We start from the raw sequence: 19,190 nt of genomic DNA on the forward strand, positions 1-19,190 counted from the left end.
AAGCTGCTTTCCCCCTTTTGTATATACCCTATCAGTATTGTTGTCTCAGCCAGTAACCGAGACAATCTATGAAAAGCAGTGAAAACAACTGTATAATTAGTAGCCTTTTAATGACTTCTATTAAAATCCTGGTTGTCAGTGCAATTTATTGCTACTCCTGCAAAGGTGGGAGGTAAACCTCAGAGCAGCTAGAAGCTTGCCCCAGGGGCTGTGCTGGGAAAAGGTGGCACTCCACCACATGGCCACCAGCCTGTGGCTGAGGGTAGTCATGGCTTTGTGGCTTCTGGGCAGTGACACACACACTGGGGAGCTGACACCGCTGATCAGCATCCACGGAGCAGTGCCACAACAGAGGTCAGTCCCTGCTGCCATCTCCTGGAAGATAAACAGGGCCAGCGCTAGTAAACCACACTATTTACAAAATGCACCTCTTAGCAGCTTGCTAAATGGGACATCTGCAGTGCTTCCCACCACTCCAGGCAGTGTCAGGCACTTGAGCTCAATCCTGATGGTGCTTTAGCCTGCTGGAATCTCTCAGGTACCGTTGAACATATCCAACCACATTTCAAAGAAGGGCTTGCAAAGAAGCAACTCTCCTGATGAGTTTCCCATGGAGGTCGGCTGCTGTGCAGAAGAGAGAGACCCAAAGTCAACTCCTTCCCCAAGAGAAGGATGGATATCGCCAGCAGCTCTCTGGCAGCAGCAGAGCTGCCAGGGCTCTGTCTGTGCCCAGGGGGACAAGCAGACGTGGGAAGGAGCTGGGAGGAAGAAGGGTGCTGGTGTCATGGGAACCTGCTGAGGATGAGAAGTTTGGCTATCAAGATGCAAATCCACAGGATTTGATAGTTCGCTGCTTACGGGAAACTTTCTGAAGTTGTTATCACAGAATTTTTCTATCTTCAACGGAGGCTGAATTTTTGTCAGGAAAAAGTAGTAAAGACACTAAAAAGGCTTGCTGCTGGAGTTAGTAATGTGTCTGCTCCTAGCCGTGGCCAAGGCTTTTAATAAAACCCTGAACAAGTCACTTAATTTTTCCATGCCTCAATTACCTCATTTATAACATGAGAATAAAGATACCTTTTATCACTGATTCCCTTTTGGCACTATAAGTAATATTTCTTAATCAGTGTCAAATGTATAGTGTCTGAAAGGCTTTTGATTACATGTTTTCCTAAACTTAGTATCAGATTCCTACTTTTGGAAAATAATTTGCCTTTCTGCGCAGGTATTTAAATGAATATTGTTGTGATTGAGATAGTGGCATTTAAGAAGGCAGCGATAAATAAAAACAGTTGCCTAACAGAGGAAGATTAGTCCAGACCATATGATCAAAGCCAAGCCTTTGTTTCTATTCAGCAGAAGATCCACTCCCTACTGAGATGCTGATGATAAGGCCCTCAACCGAGGGAAGAGAAGAGAGGAGCCTTTGATTGCCAGAACCACCCCAGGCTGAGCGTGCCCTCAGGGAAGAGGAGATTTACCTAACAGCTGCTTAAAGCTGATTCAGCCTTTCATGGGCATCACATGCAACTCATGTGGCTCAGGACAAGCCCAGAAGATGAGCTCCCCCAGCTACTTCACTCCTCCTTTCTCAGCCCAGTATTTTCTCTGTGGTACCGTTCCCCATGGAGACTGTATTTTACAGTAGCTACGCAGTATATAAGGACCACAGTGGTTTCAGAAAACGTTCTGTCTGTGCCTGCACCATCTTCAGCAGTGAATATCACTTGCAACATGGCCTTGAGCTGGCTGGCTTTTGATTTTGTATTCACAATACCACAAGTGACTGTCAGATTTCAACTCCTTTCTAGATAATACCCAAGGCAATGGCTTTACTATCTTACAATGCGGCATACAGGGAAAAACTCTATTTTTTTTCCTTTCTACCAGCTTCCCTACCAGCCTTACCAAGTTCCTCTTTCAGAATTCAAACCTCTGAATTTGGGGAGCACATGTCTGAGCACTTCTATATTCTGGCAGCTCCTTTTCCTTCCAGCGCTCTGCAGCTTAACTTGCAAAACCAGCCCCCTCCAAGACAAAGTTCAAAAATTACCAATGCAGTCAGAGCCAGAATGGAGAAATGTGCTTCCAAATAAAACTTGCTCATGTCTGAATGACCCCAGATTCAGCCAGAGACCTTTTCTTCTCTGGTTAAAAGTCCCGTATCCAAAAGGAACCTGTGCGCCTGTAGGGAAGATCAGGGCAAGAACCAGGAAGATGTTGTTAGGAGGTCTGTAGCTTCAAGGTGACAAGGTGGCTGATGTGCAGAAGTCCCTTGGGAAGGTGCTTGGGGGGGATGTCTTCACTTCCCAGCAGGGCCACCCTCTTCATTCACCTTCCAGACTCTTCAGCCAGCTGAGCAGCTCATGCCCAGCAGGTACGCTCGCTGGAGGACCCCCGAGCTTTCAGGTTTGGCAGCATTTCTGAAAGGGTTCTGCTTACCTTTCCCAGAAAAGCTTTGGCTCCCAGACTCCAGCCCGGAGCCCTCAGGGCAGGTGCTCTCCCTGTGCCAGACACCACCCTCCTCTGCCCAGCAGCTATGCAGGGATCGACCGCTCCAACCTTAGAGCACTGAAAGAATGAGCTAAGGAGCTCTTTTGCTTTGGGAGAAAGATATCACATGAATATTCCTGCTAACCTAAGGAAAAGTGAATATACATCCTTTGTCTGCTTCAAACCCTGTGCCAGGCTCTCTTGGCTTTCTCACTTTTACTGTGAAGCAGGGATTTGGGTGGACTAGAGCACCCTGTGTTTTCTGTAGAGAGCGACCAAATTTGGCCTTTATCCCTGCCTCTTGTTCTGGGTGACCTTAGGACAGGCAAACATGGCTGGGATTTTGTGGTTGTGCTCATAGGATAAGGACTGAACTGTGGCGTTAAGCTTCTCAATGCTCAAGGAACACTAAGCCCACTATAACTTGCATGGTGAAATGTTTATGCAGAGGATTAAGAGATCCCTCAGATAAATGTGTTTGTTTTGATTGCTCATCTGCCCTGAGGAGGGCAGAGGAACAACCCACATGCTTTTAGATCTAACTGTGGCAGGCTTTTCAAAGAAAACTTCAGTAGCATGTCTGGAGTTAGACTGCAAATCTCCACTTTCTGTTGAATCCACTTATACTCTGTGACATTTTCCTATGACACTTGTCTTTTTTCCTTACCCATAATGCAATTGTTGGGTTTGGTTTTCTTTTGTGCTTTTCACTAAAGCTACACTGAGAGTCACCTACCTGTGTGTTCTGGGCCGACAATTTTTGTCACTCTTTTGGTGATGGGAGAGGAAATAATTAATCCTAGGAGTCAGTTCAGGCTTTGCAGCATTATACATGCCACTGAATATTACTGCTCTTGTTTTTGGATATGGTCAGGCCGCATCTGCCAAAGATACTTGGCTTTCTGAGACTGGCATAAGTAGTCCCTGGCTTTCTGCAAGTGCTTAATTTGCTCGTGTTTGAAGGTAAACCTGCTTAATGTAAGCCTGATTTATCTAGGTTCTCACTCCCACTTGAATCTTCTCAGTTTCTAAGGGTTTATCCCAAGTTATCATGTGCCAAACAAAGCAGCTGGTCTACAGCACACTGTGGGATGACCCCCGTCTGGCAAAGGGTCTCCATTTCTTGCTCTCTAATGCATTTGCTGCTTTGCCAGTGCATGATCCTGCACGGCTTCATGTGTCTGAGAAGCAAGCAGAGCTCCTTGTGATGGTAACCACGCTCATCCATGATAAGTGGGCAACTGTTGGAAGTGCTAGGGACCTCGATGTCCCTGTGATGTTAGAGGATGGAGGGCAACGAGGAGACTGACAGAGCACGTGGCTGAAGGCAGCCTTTTGTGTAACATGCACATGGTTTGAAGCCCTGCCTGGGAGCACCGGATCTGTGCTCACCAGCCATGTGTCATAGCCAAGGAGTAGGGAGTTCCTGAGATTGTTGCTTCTAACACTTATCTCTGGGTTATCAGTTTCCTTTATACAGCATGTTTAATTTTAAACTGTCAAGGCCTATCCAGTGCCAACAACTCATAGTCCATTTTGTTTAAAAACGGAACATAAAGGATGTGAATTTATTGAGTATTGGCGCTGCTTGTTTTAACCATGGTATGGTAAATCTAAAAATAATTGCATTGTTATTTTAAACACTGAGAGATATTTAAATGGTTGAAACTTCATGGTAGCTCACTCATGACATGCATTTTATCTGAAACAGTGCTGTAACCTTTTGGTGGTGAGCAGCTCCAGTAACAGCACCTGCTTTAAAGCTCATCAGAATCTGATAATGCCTTTTTGCAAGGTCTGAGCTCCAAAGCAGTAGGATGTTTTTCACCTTATGTACATTGTCAGTTTTCTACAGGTGAAGAGGGCCACAATAAAAGTTGCTAGAGTAGGAGAGACATGTCTCCCAAGAGCTACCCAGGCTCTCAGGCACCGAGTGCCAGGAAGGACATGATGATGATGCTGGGTGACGGTGATGCCGTGTGCCAGCAATGCTGGGTGGATACTGGGTGCTGGTGATGCTGGCTGGATGCTGGCTGGATGCTGGCTGTAAGTGATGCCATGTGCTGGCAATGCTGGGTGCCAGCAGCAAGGCTCAGTCTGTGGCTGAGCAGTTCTGTCCATACCAACCAGATGGTTGTGGCACACATATTCCTTAGGCAGGTCCTCCAAGTGACTTATTTAAGATGAAGAATTCCACTGGTCTATGTTGCTTTAACATAGAGATATCTTTAACAGAGGCATTGATGGAGAGACCATCTGATGATGTGCCCACTGTAAAGGAATCTGGGTATACATCCTCCAGCTGACACAACATGGGGTCCCTTCCTTAATATGTTACTTTATCCTGTTTTACTTTCCATTTTTTAGGAGGAGGTGTGGTCTCACAGACATGACTTAAAAGAAGAAGAAACAGATGCGTGTGTGTGTGTGTATGTCTGCAATATATGCTGTAGTTACTGCAGCAGTTTTCAAATATACTCTTTCCTCTATTTACTCAAAACACTTTTTTCACCATTTGGTAACACCACCCCACTCAACGGGTACCCAAATGCCTTGTTCTCATCCAAGAGGGGCGAGGGAAGGAGGCAACAAATAAATGAGGGAAGGTGGGGTCCCAGCTCCTGTCCATACCTTCCTGTGTCTCTTCCTTGCATCCCACAAGCCAACAGCTGCCATGATACAGATGTCCAAGGCCCCAGGTACTCCCAGCCTGGGAAGCAGCTAACAGGACACTGTGAACAGAGGCAATATCTTTTTCTCACAGCTTTCAATACATGATGGGAAAGGTCCGGACTATCTTCTGCAGAGGCAGCAGCTGGATTCGGGCTCTAACTGTGAGCAGGCATCACTGGCTCCATCTGCCAAATCTCTCTCTGGGCTGTTCCCCAGCCCCAAATCCATATGCCCCTACACCTGCACTAGCCTGGCTTCAGCAGCAGGGAGCTCAGTGGGGGTGATGGAGCCCACTGGAGATGTGCAGTAGATGCTCCAGCAGCAGAGCTCCCATGGCTCTGGTTCAGCTCTGGCAGCTTTGCACCCCTGTCTGAAGCCCATTTCTGTAGGGCTGCACGTGGGAAATGGGCCTGTCCTTGGCTGCCACGCTGCTCTCTTTGAGTGCAGGTGCCCTGAGGACCTTTAGCAACGTGAAGGTACCAAGATCCTCTCTGACAGCACAGGAGGTTTACCAACAGGACAGCAGCCAGTCGTGGAGGGGGCGGGATGTGAAGGGGATTTATAAGCTGGACTTCAGGCAGAGGGCTTTGAACCTCTGGGCTGTGACAACCCAAATGAGGGGGAAAAGGGGCAGAAAGGAGTTGTCACCTTCTCACCTACTTAGTGGTATGAATAGCTGAGTTGTTCTGCAGGTGAGCTGCTTTGGGTGTTGGGCTGTTCTTTCATCCCAGGAATGCTACACAGTTCCCTGGGAGGAGCCCTCCCACCTCTGAGTTTCACAAGATTTTAAATTCACAGGTCAGATGATAATCAGGAAGACCAGATGCTTGTTTGTCTTCACTCATTTCTCAACCCCCCTTAGCAGCTGAGAGGAACCAGCGTGAGAGCCTGTCTCTGCTATTACATCTGCTTTTGTTTTTCTTTTTGTAGTTCGTTCAAATGAAGAAGCCAGTTGAGTTTTTCATTTGCAGGCTTCCTCCCCTTCCAGGCAAACCAAGAGAAATACAAGACCTTGCTCTCCTTCCAGCTGAACATTCTGGTTCCCACCCTTCCTGGGGCTTGTGTTCTGTATGGACCAGAGGGCAAGAGCCAGCAGCCTGTCAGGAGGGGTCTGTCCCACACCACAGATGATGTTCACCAGCACCGGCCTGTATCTCACATACACTGGTTTACTCTAGACACACTCTGTTGCAGTTTATGCTCATTCTCAATAGCTGGGCACAAGTAATTGAGGCCCATGCTGCACTCAAGAAGCTTCAGCTAATTTTTAGTTTAATGTATCAAAAAAAAGGTAGGTAGCTTCACTGATATCACAAACTATGACTGTGTGCAACAGACTTCTGCCTACAGCTTCTGTACAGGTCTAAACCTATTAACTGGGGCATGGTGACAGTGCTTGCAGTTTACTGTGAGATGCAGCTGTGTGAATTCAGAGCCTTGCTGTAGGTGTGGATAAAAAAACCACCTAGATATAAGGGGGCATCCAGCTATATGGAGCGGGAAGTAATAAATCATCAGATGCAAATGCTAGACACATTGCTCCCCTGGGTGTTGCTGGCTGTTGAATCTACAGTTTTGGGATCCAAATCTGCTCCTAAAATTGTGGTTTTGTCAGGTTCTTGGGCATTTTTGAAGAATCCACAACAGCAAGTTATTAGCTACTGTGTTGCTGATAAACCTTGAAGTATAAATAAATAAATAGAGATTTAAACCTCGATACAGTTTGATTTCCTAGGCTTTATCTACTATAGAAATTCCTGCCTTAGATGTAATATAACTAATCAGTTTAAATGTATTAGGCAACAGCCCTGGCGTAGTAAATGCAGCTGATAACAGCAAAAAAGGCATTAGCATATGCTGATCTTGTTTCAAGAGTTGCAGTAACCCAGCAGAGTTATGTTTTGCACCTATAAAATGATTTTCTGCTCACCCTTTGGAGAGGAGACCCGGTTTTCCCTGCAAACCATTAGGGGCATGAATTGCATCTTCTCTCAGCTGCCAGCACAATAGAGCCATATCAACGCTGCGGTTAGAAGAGCCTTCAAGATGATTAGTCACACCACAACTTGGGTTTCTTCCATGTGAGCACTTAATTAGATTGAACTCTGCTAATTTAAGAGATAACAAGATAAGGTTACCCCAGTTAAGTATATGTGGTGGTTTTATCTTTTATCAGCGGTAGGTTTCCCTTGTCTTTTTCTCTTCCAAGTGTTTAACTTGCAATTCCCCACAAGGTGTTATCAGCACGCACCTGAAAGCAAAGGAACCGGGAGCTCCCGTTCTGCACCCAGCAGCAGCCCTGGAGAATGGGCAAGTCAATGAGCTCTTTGCTGGCCTGCAGAAGGTGGCAATGGCAATTGTTTAAAGCCAGATGGGGGCTCATTGCCATGTAAATCGTGCGCACACACATCTTGCTAGACCCAGTGCTGCACTCCCTTCAGATACAAGAACATGTAACTGCTCCGATATAAAATATATTGATTTTAAAATTATGGTTAAGCTTGCCCTGTCTTAAGTGATCCTAACTGATTTCAATGGAAGTGACCTTCCAGGAAAAACTATCCATCCATCCTTCCATCCATGTACATATACATATGCATAGCCTCAAGACAGATATACCTAACCTGAAGGTAATCTCTGTACAAGTTTCTCAGTAATTATAGCTGCGGAACTTGCATGACTTGAAAGGTTTGTTGGTTTCATAATTTCTAACCTCAAACACCCCCAGATAATTAATCAGACCTCAAAACTGTTATTTAAGCTCTTAAAAATGTAAGGAGTTTTTTTTTTTACTTGTTCTCATTTCTTTAAGCCTTTGATACAATATTTCACATTGCTCATAGTGCAGATGAAGTCAAAATGATTCAATGCAAACAGAGATGAACAAAAGAGAGAGGTGTTATAAAGCCATAGAATCAAGACACCAAAGCCATGTGTAAAGTACTAGGGATTTCCAAGGTAAGAGTAACTGTGCGTGCTGGTGTCCGAGTGTGCAGAAAGCCTGCAGCTCTGACTCGCGTGAGGGCACAGGAGCTCGCTGCCAGGACACAGGCAGCTGCTCTGCTGAGCCAGGGAAGTGCTGACCCCAGGGTACGTGAGATGAATGATCCCGCACTCAAGAAATCAGGGCCAACTCTAAGTGCTCGTAAGTGCTCATGGCTGCTGGTTATGATCTCATGGCATCTGTCTGGACCTGCAGGGAGCTACAGTAGAAAGACCAGCATTTCCACAAGCCCGGTTTGCATTTTAGGAGAGCTGACTTCAACCTGTTCCATGGTTCAGAAAGCAGAAGGGAGAATAAGGACACAGGGCTCAGGCTGCTGTGTCTAGATCAATAAAGAGGGAATGAATCAGCATAGATGAGAGAAAAGCTATTTTTGCTTTGTTGTTCTTGTTATATTTATTGTCATTAGTATTACTATTATTATATTAAGAGTGTTATGTTATCATTACCACATATTATAACATAGTAATGCATTATTACTATTGTATTTTATTTATTATGTTATTATATTATAAGGCATTGTTATAATATAATTAGTATAATTATTATTATTATCATTAATACCATGCAGAAAAACTATGTCCCTGAAAAAATTCCCCTCTTGGGACTGGCCACTTCAGGTCCAAGTATAGTGAGAAATGCATAAGGTATGCAAGGAAAATGTCCTCTTCTTTGTCATGGACTATCTCATAATAATAATTTGGGGCTTCAAACATGGAGCATAGCTTCCCTTAATCCTGTACTAAATAAGCACTAAAAAGTCTCAGCCCAGAAGTGCCTACAATATATATATAAGGCATCTGTCCTGCAGAGAGAGGATGTTGTTCTGAAAAGCTACCAGTATGCCTTTAGTATAAGCATTGTATTCAGCTGAATACTTGCACTTTATTTTATTACAGCATTGGAATTAGTTCAAGTTAGCCTTTCAACCTCTTATCATGCTGTGATTCATGCAGGTCTCACAGCTCATTTAGAAATAAGTCCTATCTGAGGTCAGCTTATCTACAAAATTAGTCATCTGGCAAATTTTGGCACTTCAGCTGTTGTACATGACCTTCTGCTGTGGATCACTGATACAGGTAGCGCCTCCAAGCTCATTTTGTCACGCTAAAGCTTACTACTTATTCTACTTTGTTCTGTCTTTCTGAGATTAGAATGTGTAAAAATACATGAATACTATAATGATTCATTTTTCTCATGTTCGTAGTTTCTTGAAGCTCTCATCTTCGTAGGCTTTTTCCCATGTGGCAGACTGAGGTCTTGACTCACAAGCTGTCCGCTTATCACCAGCTGGTGAGTGTGATCTTCAGGTACACTTCTCCCTTCCCCTCAAAATAGGGGCATTCAACTCTCTTTTACATGTTTTTAGAAAGTCTTGATTTTAACCATCAGCAGATCCAGTGATTGGTCATGTACTATCTACATTTTGGGACTAACTTCAGCAAATGGCAGTAGCATGGAACAGAATATTGTATAATGCTTTGTCAGTATCACATTTATGTGACAATAATCAGATATCCGTAATTCTGTGTCCATTAATTCATTGGTGAAGCTGTGCTGACAGATAGCATTCTCATTTTTGGCTACAGAACAGTTTAGAGGGGATCACAAGGTCTGTGTTTGGCATCGGGGTATTGCAGTTCAGGAGAAAACCGGTGATGTTGTAAACTGGCGGTGTTGGCCGAAATGAATGCTCTCCCTGCTCGTCTCTTTGTCTGCACTGAATGGCATCACCACGGACACAGCAGCCGGGGAGCATCGAGAAACAGCCACAGCCTTTCTGTACATGCAGCAACATGCGACCCTGAGAACAGATATTTGTCGTATCCTACAGGTCCTACTAAGCTGCAGATGAGAAGCAAATGAATGTAGTTTCAGGCAACAAAGAAATTAGTACTACAGCTAGTCTTTCCATGTATTTGTGTACCACATCCCCATGTAATTTTTATGACAGTTTCCAGCATGTTCCCCTGAAACATGAGATGGGGGTCAATAAGTATTAAATATTAACATAGGAGCTGGGTACTAATGTCTGACCTTATCACTAGTCTAAAATTGGATATTTAATAAACTTCATGAGACAGGGAAATCTCTTCTAATAGCATTATGAATCTTTAAAGTGTGGCTTTCCCTCGCTCCATTTCCTGCAATGAGCTCTCACCACAGCCTCTGCAGATATTTGTTTAAAGACTGAATTCCATGCCAGTTCTCTTTTTGATATTGTTTGTAGCACAGTTTTCAGTGCATTGTTCTGTTTAGTTCTTCCTTGCTGCCTCTTCATTTCTTCTATTTCTTATCTTCTTCCTTTTTCCTTTTCCTCAGAATGCCTTACCCATCATCACTCAGGCTGTTTTCTTATTTACTGGTCCACACTCAAGGAGCCAGCTGATACAGAGCTTGCTCACTGCTGTGTGCTCTACATATCCACATTGCTCACTATAGGATGCCTGTAGCTCGGTCCCCTATGGCCACATATACAAGGGCAACCCAGCCTTGGACTGCCTACCAATGCGATGACCCTTCTGATACACAACTCTAATTCTTTTGTAAAAAGGACTTCATAACTTGTCTGCCAGATGCGGGGCTCATAATGGTGTTGCAAAGGATCATATAAAGGGGAAATACATTGTAATACTGATGCACAGTAACTCCTTCGTCAAGACAAACCCAGCAGTTTCTGGGCCCTGGCGCATGTCTGTCCCCGCGGTTCCGCTGCGAGGGCAGTGCAGATGTGGTTTGGCCCAGGCCAGTTTGTGCTGTCCCGGGCAGCTCCTGGGAGCAGATCAGGAACTGGCGCAAATCCCCAGCAGGCATTTTCCCTGTGGCTGTCCTGGTATGGGCAGGAGACTTCAACAGCATGGGGGCAAGCCATCCTGCACAGCAAATCTCCCTATGAAGAGACAGCTCCTGGCATGTTTCATTTACTAGTACAATTGTGATCAGTGCTCCCAACATAGCACACCTTTCAAATGGTTATCCTCTTAGCTTTTGCAAAAATGCTACTTTTTTTCCCCTCCTCTGAGCTGAGCCTGTGTTAGCTTCTAAGTTATAGATTTGCCTCCAAGCAGCATGGACAGGAGATGAGCGTGTGCTCAAATGCCAGCTTGGGACCATCGCAGAGTCCAGTGTGAGTCTTTCTATCTTCTCCTTCCTTTGAATGTCCCTTCCATATTCCCTTTCTGACAACTTTCTGCATGTTTCATTAACAAGTTAATCTTGAAATAGAAGAAGACAGATGTGGTGAGACATGGTTCTGGTTCTGTATGACAGGAGCATTTTCCTGCAAATCTGTGTGAATACCACAGAGTCAGCACATAACATGAAACATCTGTGATCAGAAGTGTGTGGTCCCTACTACGTGGAAATGTAGAAATGCCAACTGCTACCTGTTTACCTTCTCTTAACTTGGATGATGAAACCTTTTGTTAAAGATTTTACTGAAATCTTGATAGAAAAGAACTGCTTAGCTATAGGATGGCAACAGAGACTGAAAAGTAAATGCCTAGTGCTACATGGAAGGCTTCAGGTGAGCACTAGGGTGTGACTCATGTCAATAGATCCAATCCAGCATGTAATATGGGCTCAACCATAAACAGTTTTCCCTTCAGGTTTCCAAGTAATCTTCATAGCCTTGGGTTATTAAGGCACTGCACGGAAGCCCAGCTATAGTCTTGCTTGGTCAGCCTCTTCACTGCTTCTTTCAAAAATACCAGCTTCTGCAGTGAGGATCACTCAGTTCCCTATATCACCTCCTTTTCTGAGGCTCTCTGAGTGGCTCCAGGTGGAAACACAATGCAGAAACACAGGGCAAGGGAGAAGATGAGTTCCTGTGTGTCAGTTCCCGAGGCAAGAGCATTCACTTGCATCTGTGTCAGTATTTGTGCCGATGCTCGCATGGCGCTGTGACTTCAGTCACAGTGACCCCGGAGCAGGACTGCACACAGGCCAACACGTCAACAAAAGCTGTGTGGGAAGGCAAGGGGAGAATCACTAAAATAAACATGACCAGAGAGGGATTATTGCAGCATAAACTCTTTGCGGCTGAATTTAGCAGGCGAAGACCACAGCAGTAATCTAGTAACATCCCAGGAAGGAAGCATGTCATGTGTGCACAAATCTTGGTGCACAGAGGCAACCAGCTCAGAGTGGATAATGCACGCATGTAAATGACTTCTTAACATCTAGGCTAGTGCAAGTCCACCAGGCCATCTATCTCAAAAATGTAGTTCTGAAAACACCACATGCAGTTGCTGTGGGACAACCTGAAGTTAAAACTACCATTATGACCTTGTAAACAGACTCAACATTAGTGAGATAAGCACCAGTCCACTAAAAGAAAGGAAAGCATGTCCCTTCTTTGCTCCTAAGGCTGAATAAAGAAAGACTGGAGGTACATTCACACATCCTACTACTCAAAATAGAACTGTACATAAAGAGTGGAGTTTGAGTAAGGGAAATGAGATCAGTAGCAGTTGTCAGGTATGAGTCATCCCTTCACAGCTTTTTGGACCATGGGAGTGAGCAGCATGTTCCAAGCAATATGCTTACTGGAGTAAAAAGTTCAGTCACCACAACCTATTTACATCAAACAATATTATTGTGGCTACAGCCTCCGGGGAAAAGCTGAGCTGAATCCATAATGGAACTTTTGGTAGCAAATAGAAGTAAATAGAAGGAGTGGGAGGGAAACTAATTTAATGAATATGGTTTATTTAAATATTTATAGAATAAATCCTGTTCCAGCATAACTGAAAGCAAAATCTGCCTCTCCCCTGTTTAAAATATGAGGCGGGTAATATTTAATTGAAACCAAAGATGCTTACTATAGATGCTGTAAGGTTCCATTGCAATATCTAATTTCTAGATGGTTGGGTTCTTTAGTGAGATCCAGAATGCAGAGCTAAGCATTCCAGCTTCCTTTTTAGTGTACCAGGGAAGAAGTAGAGGGATGAGGAAAGAAGTAGAAGGATGCAGAAAGAAGAAGAAATTGCATACTCGTTTGAGGGTTTTATTGTCAGCTGTGATTTATTGTGAACCTGCAGCTTCATTGTTCCTACACATCACACAGGGCAAACTTCGCTTCATTTAGTCTAAATTAAATCTATTTCAAGCAGTCTCTCACCTTATCTACTCTGGTGATTTAGTTGAGGAATGTGCTTTTGAAATAAATCGTCCAGTTGTCCCCACTTACTGCACCTGGTATAGCGTGCTTGGGGTCTGTAAGCTAGGCTCCTTGCAGATTAAATTAAATCATGAGGTGTGCTCCAGGAGCACATCTCATGTGCTCGAACCACAAGTGTGTGTTCAGTCCACTGAACCAGAAAAGTAACCCTCCTAAAAGGCACCTAATGTAGATGTCAGGTTTTCAGCATGAACTGTTTCACTTTGCTGATCCGCTCCTGTTATGCTGCATTGCTCATGATGCAGGCAGAGCCCTTTTCTCAGGTCATCGCAGGCTGCTTGGACTGAAATATTTTTGGCTTCCCATTTACCATTAGCCTACAGCTAGCTCTCACCTTCACCAGCATTCAACCACCTCTTCAGAAATCATCAACCGGCTGCAGGAAAAAAAAAAATCTCTGTAAAGTGCAAATCAAATATTAGCAGAAAGCTGACAGGTAGTACTGGCTGCGGAAAAGACAGTGAGAATCAGCACTTTATTGACTGGTAAGAAAAACATCTTAAAAAGTTTAATATGTGTCTGCTTCACTTCTCTTTAGCTGCATAATGACTGACGCTTTGAATTCTCCCAGCGACCTGTTAACACGGGAGTACATGGGATAGCAGATTTCCAGCAAACTACCTTCCATCAGTACAGTCAGGCCTTTTTTAGATACCTACACATGATCAGCAATATCAATACGCTACATAACCAACTGCCTCTGTTTAGCTCAGAGTCAGAGTTATGTAGGCAATGTGGCTCTCAAAGTGCTCCTGTCACCCAACTTGGCAGGTGAAATGTGCTTGGTGACAGGGAGTGGGGATGCCTCAGAGTAGATGGTGTCACTTGCGTGGGTATCACAGTATGTTTGGGATCGAAAGGGACCTCAAAAGATCATCTAGTCCAATCTCCCTGCTGGAGCAGGAACGCCTAGGTGAGGTCGCACAGGAACATGTCCAGGCGGGTTTTGAATGTCTCCAGAGAAGGAGACTCCACAACCCCCCTGGGCAGCCTGTTCCAGTGCTCTGTCACCCTCACTGAGAAGAAGTTTTTTCTCAAATTTAAGTGGAACCTCTTGTGTTCCAGTTTGAACCCATTACCCCTTGTCCTATCATTGTTTGCCACTGAGAAGAGCCTGGCTCCATCCTCATGGCACTCACCCTTTGTATATTTATAAACATTAATAAGTTCACCCCTCAGTCTCCTCTTCTCCAAGCTAAAGAGACCCAGCTCCCTCAGCCTTTCCTCATAAGGGAGATGCTCCACTCCCTTAATCATCTTTGTTGCCCTACGCTGGACCCTCTCCAGCAGTTCCCTGTCCTTCTTCAACTGAGGGGCCCAGAACTGGACACAATATTCCAGGTATGGTCTCACCAGGATGGAGTAGAGGGGAAGGAGGACCTCTCTCGATCTACTAACCACCCCCTTCTAATACACCCCAGGATGCCATTGGCCTTCCTGGCCACAAGGGCACAGTGCTGGCTCATGGTCATCCTGCTGTCCACCAGGACCCCCAGGTCCCTTTCCCCTACACTGCTCTCTAATATGTAATTTCCCAACCTATATAGGAACCTGGGGTTGTTCCTGCCCAGATGCAGGACTCTACACTTTCCCTTGTTAAATTTCATCAGCTTATTCCCCGCCCAACTCTTCAGCCTGTCCAGGTCTCTGGATGGCAGCACAGCCTTCTGGCGTGTCAGCCACTCCTCCCAGCTTGGTGTCATCAGCAAACTTGCTGATAGTACACTCAATTCCCTCGTCCAAATCGTTAATGAATATGTGGTTATGGGTGAGGAGAACTTGGTTTCTCAAACTCGGGCGCTTCAGCATTAGGTATGTGCCGAGTTCCTCTCCACTGCTGCACCACAGCGTGCCCTGAAGGAGCACTTTAGGTGTTTGTGACAGGATAAAATAAGAAAGGAAATGGAAGCAACTCTGGAAATTAGGGATTTTGTGGATTAAGTGGAGCTATGGAGGTGGAATGGGTTGCAATGGGTATAATTTTAGCACCTGAAGTTTAAAAACTGAAGGAACCTCTTTGTACTCACAGCATGTTAAGAATGTGGGAGGAAGTATAGAAGAATTAGTGTGCAGCAATACATATTTCTGCTTATTTCACAATAATTTTCCACTGTAAACTTTCTTCTGAGTCCTTTCAGATCTGGCCCTTAGTTACCATTCACACAAGTGATTAAAAGTGTATCTTACTACTCTAGTGGGGGCTATTTCCATCTGAAATCAAATAGCCTTCTATAGAGAAAAGGCAGAGACATCATTAAAAACAGTGGGCAATCCGTGCAGGGCTTCTCCAAGTTAAACGGAAAGAGAAAAAGAGCCTGTAATGGCTGTGATAGCTAAAAAGAGTAGAAACTTACATAATACATGGCATGAAAGAGTATCAGGAACTAAAACGCATCCTGATGGAATGAGTTGCAAATGCTGAGGAAAGCAGGTTGGCTGTCGGAACTGTATTAGAGGCTGGAAGCCAGGAAAAATAAGAAACAGTAATGGAGAGAGCTGCCCTGAGACGGATCTCCTGGAGACAGAAAATGTGGGCAGGCAGAGCTGAGAGGAAAGGCAGCCTTGGAAAGAGTGAGCAACACAACTGTGCACTGTTCGTTTCCAGGTTGTTTTGGGGACATAGGCATGCATGCACTTCCCTGTAAACAAACAGGACTGAACAACCAAGAATAACCTTACTCATAGAATAGTTTTCTCCTCCTGCTAGAAATAACCCCCCAGTGCCATTGAGTATCATCTGACTGAAATAAAATCATCACATAATAGGAGCATGTTGGAAAGCTGCTGCATCAGCCGTATGTTGTATCTGACCCCTCATGCACAGGAGTCCAGGTGGAGCTGGGTCCCCTCACAGACATGTCTGGCAAGTCACCAACTCACCTCTAAGCAGCATCTTAGCTCTGGAACTGGCGGCTTCTGTTTGTACAACAAAGTCCGGGCTTGTCTTCGGTGAGCAGGACACAGCCAAGCAGCAAGGTCTGAGGCAGCTATACTGCAGTTACGAGGTCAACTACTGAGCACTCTCCCCATTGCTTCTCCTGCAGTTTGCTACCTTGCAAGCCAAGTGTGTGTTTCTGCAGACTGTCATTAGTCTAAATGAAAATCTCAGTTTCAAAGCTTTGAAGCGAAACCAACAGGGAAACTTTCTATGATAATTATCCTCCCTGTAGCTTCTTACAAATGATGTATTTCCCTGGGCAGGCAGGATACTGGAGGTGTAGTACCTCTGAATGTTATGTTCAGCAAACCTTGGGAGATGTACACAGAATTTCCTGTTGAAAGTTGAGTTTGTTTGGGTTGGTTTGTTAGGGTGCATGACATTTAACATAACAGTGGGAACAGAGATCTAGCTAATTTAGGAACAAGCTTGCTGACTTTGTGCAGGGACTTAGACGATGTGGTTGCTATGATAGCAGAGGGCTGAACTCGGCCTGTTTATAGCATCCCCATGATCTTCCTGCTGCAGTGCCTTTGAGGCTAAGCTTTCCGACAGTCTACATGGTCTTGACCTTTAAAATCACTTGAAGGTCACTATTTTTAGGTGCCGCAGTACACCTATTGCTCTTCATGGCACAGGCAGGAAGCTGGGCTCTCACCCAGGTGTAACCTCTGTACTTCACTAGCAAGAGGATACACTGAGAACATGGTATGGGCCCTGAGGGGGGATTCCTGCGCATCCCACGGGAACCTCACACCAAAGTCATCGTGGAAAAGCTATAAAATGTGGTCATCCCTGAAGTTTACCTTAGTCCTGTGCACTTCTAAGCAAAAAATTGGCCAGTGAGCAACATTCTGTAGCTCACCTGTAACACCTGTAGCTCGTGCCTCCTTCATGGCTATCAAACAGTCTATGCCTTTCCTTGCTTAAAACGTCCAACATTGATAACTGAGCTCCAAAATGTTTGTTTCCTGACAGATGGCTGCTAGACAGTTTTGGGCTGTGTGACTGCCTGGTGTTGACGCCAACCAGCTAGTTCCCCTAGATGACGAGCACCATGTGCTTACATAGGCTTAATACCACTTGGTTCCTCTGCTTCTGCCGTACACGCTGAGGCTTGTGCCTGCTCAGCTGTTTCCCCCGTGTCTCTTCCCGTTCCTGCCCAGCACAGCAGGCAGGCCTGGCTTGCCCCCTGGTTTGTACAGGCACCAGCACAGCTGTGAACCAGCACTCCCAAGTGCACAGGCAAAGGGCTCAGCGGAAGGGCTCGTTACATGCCTGCAGATCCTTTGCTGTGGTATGTGGACCCTGGCTACTCCTGCTGCTCCAGCCCATGGGTTTACCCCATCACCCTGTCCTCCAGCCCCACCAGCTCCAAGCCGCAATGCTGGATGAGTCCCACACCACCCCTGTGGAGCTGTGTGGCTCCCAGGCTGGGCACTGTGACCACACATCAGAAACACAGTTCAGGGCAGAATGTGTTAGGATGAAAAGGTCATGTCTCAGAGACAAGCAAAGCAGGACACTGGGGTCCATGACCAGCCATGCCCTATCCAGTCATCAGTCCCACCAGGAGCCACCCTTGGCTACCTCTCAGCCTTAGTCCATGCAAAGCCTCAGTCCCCTGAGCCTTCATTCCTGCACAGTCAACAGTAGCAAAGGCTGGTACCACATCCTTCCAGGTGGGCTTCCAGGGACAGAGGCGATGGTTTGAGCAGAGTCTATCAAGCAACTGGTCAAAGCAGAAAGGGACCAGTTGAGACGGCCCTCACAGAATGTTTTTCTGCCCACTCTGCTGTCATCGTGCCTGCCAACGTGGCACACTGACAGTCGGCTGCCACCTCCCTGCTGCTGCCAGGCCAGTCAGTGTTACTGCTGCAGGGCACACAGTCCTCACTGTGTGTTCGCTCACTCTTGTATGGAGGTGTCTGTGATGCACTCACACTGTGGTCTCTTTAGCCAAAGTCTTATGTGCTTAGAAAAGAATAAAAGAAATTTCTGAGCACCCTTGCAAGCGCTTATCCAGAACTGGAGGTGGAGGGGGAGCTGTGCCATACCAAAACGGCACTGCAAACATACCTGTTCTTGTACATACCTGTATTACATGCCTATGAATGCCTGAGATAAAATCTTGTCCCATACAGGAAATCTGGAGCCTTCTGACCTGTACAGACTCTGATTTAGGCTGGACCTCTGAGGTGGATGCCCTCTGTAGCTTACACACAGGTCAACCCAAATGCATTCAGGTTTGGGGGTGACTGCACTGGAAGGCTGCTACTCCAGACAGCCAGCTCCTTGCCAGGATGAAAGAGGTCCTTTTTGCCCTGTATTGCTGCAAGAACTCGGTGGATATTGCCCACCCTTGCATCCCTCCATGTGTATGGTTTGAGTAAGTCAGAGTGGTGGAGGAGAAGATGCTAGAAGGGCCTTGCAGGGCAGCTTGCAAAGACTTACAAGAAAAGTGTTATGCCGAAGAGCATGGGATGTGCCCAGGATCTGCAGCAGGTACAAAAGTCAGTGCATCTCCATGCAGCACCCAAAGGGGCATCCTCAGGTTTGACCTGACAGAGCACTGCAGACATGACTCGTGGTTCCTCACAGTGTTATTCATCAGCAAGAGGATTCCTCAGGTGCACTTTCATTTGGTGCACCAAGATATTGTTCTGCAGAACTGTCAAGATCTTGGCACTCAGAAAACATGAAGAAAATTAAAGCTTTTGTTTAAAAATACAGGCCAAAGTTATACATGCTAGATAGTCACATAGCTCAGGTTGTTTCAGGGGTGACTGTGTAAATCATACCCTGGCTCTCCTGACAAGCTCCAACAGGCCACATTTTAGTTTCAGATTCAGCAAACTCTTACTGACATAATTCAGTCATAATATAACATGCTCTAAAGG

This window comes from Nesoenas mayeri (assembly GCF_963082525.1).
Source record: "Nesoenas mayeri genome assembly, chromosome: 2".
Lineage (NCBI taxonomy): Eukaryota > Metazoa > Chordata > Aves > Columbiformes > Columbidae > Nesoenas > Nesoenas mayeri.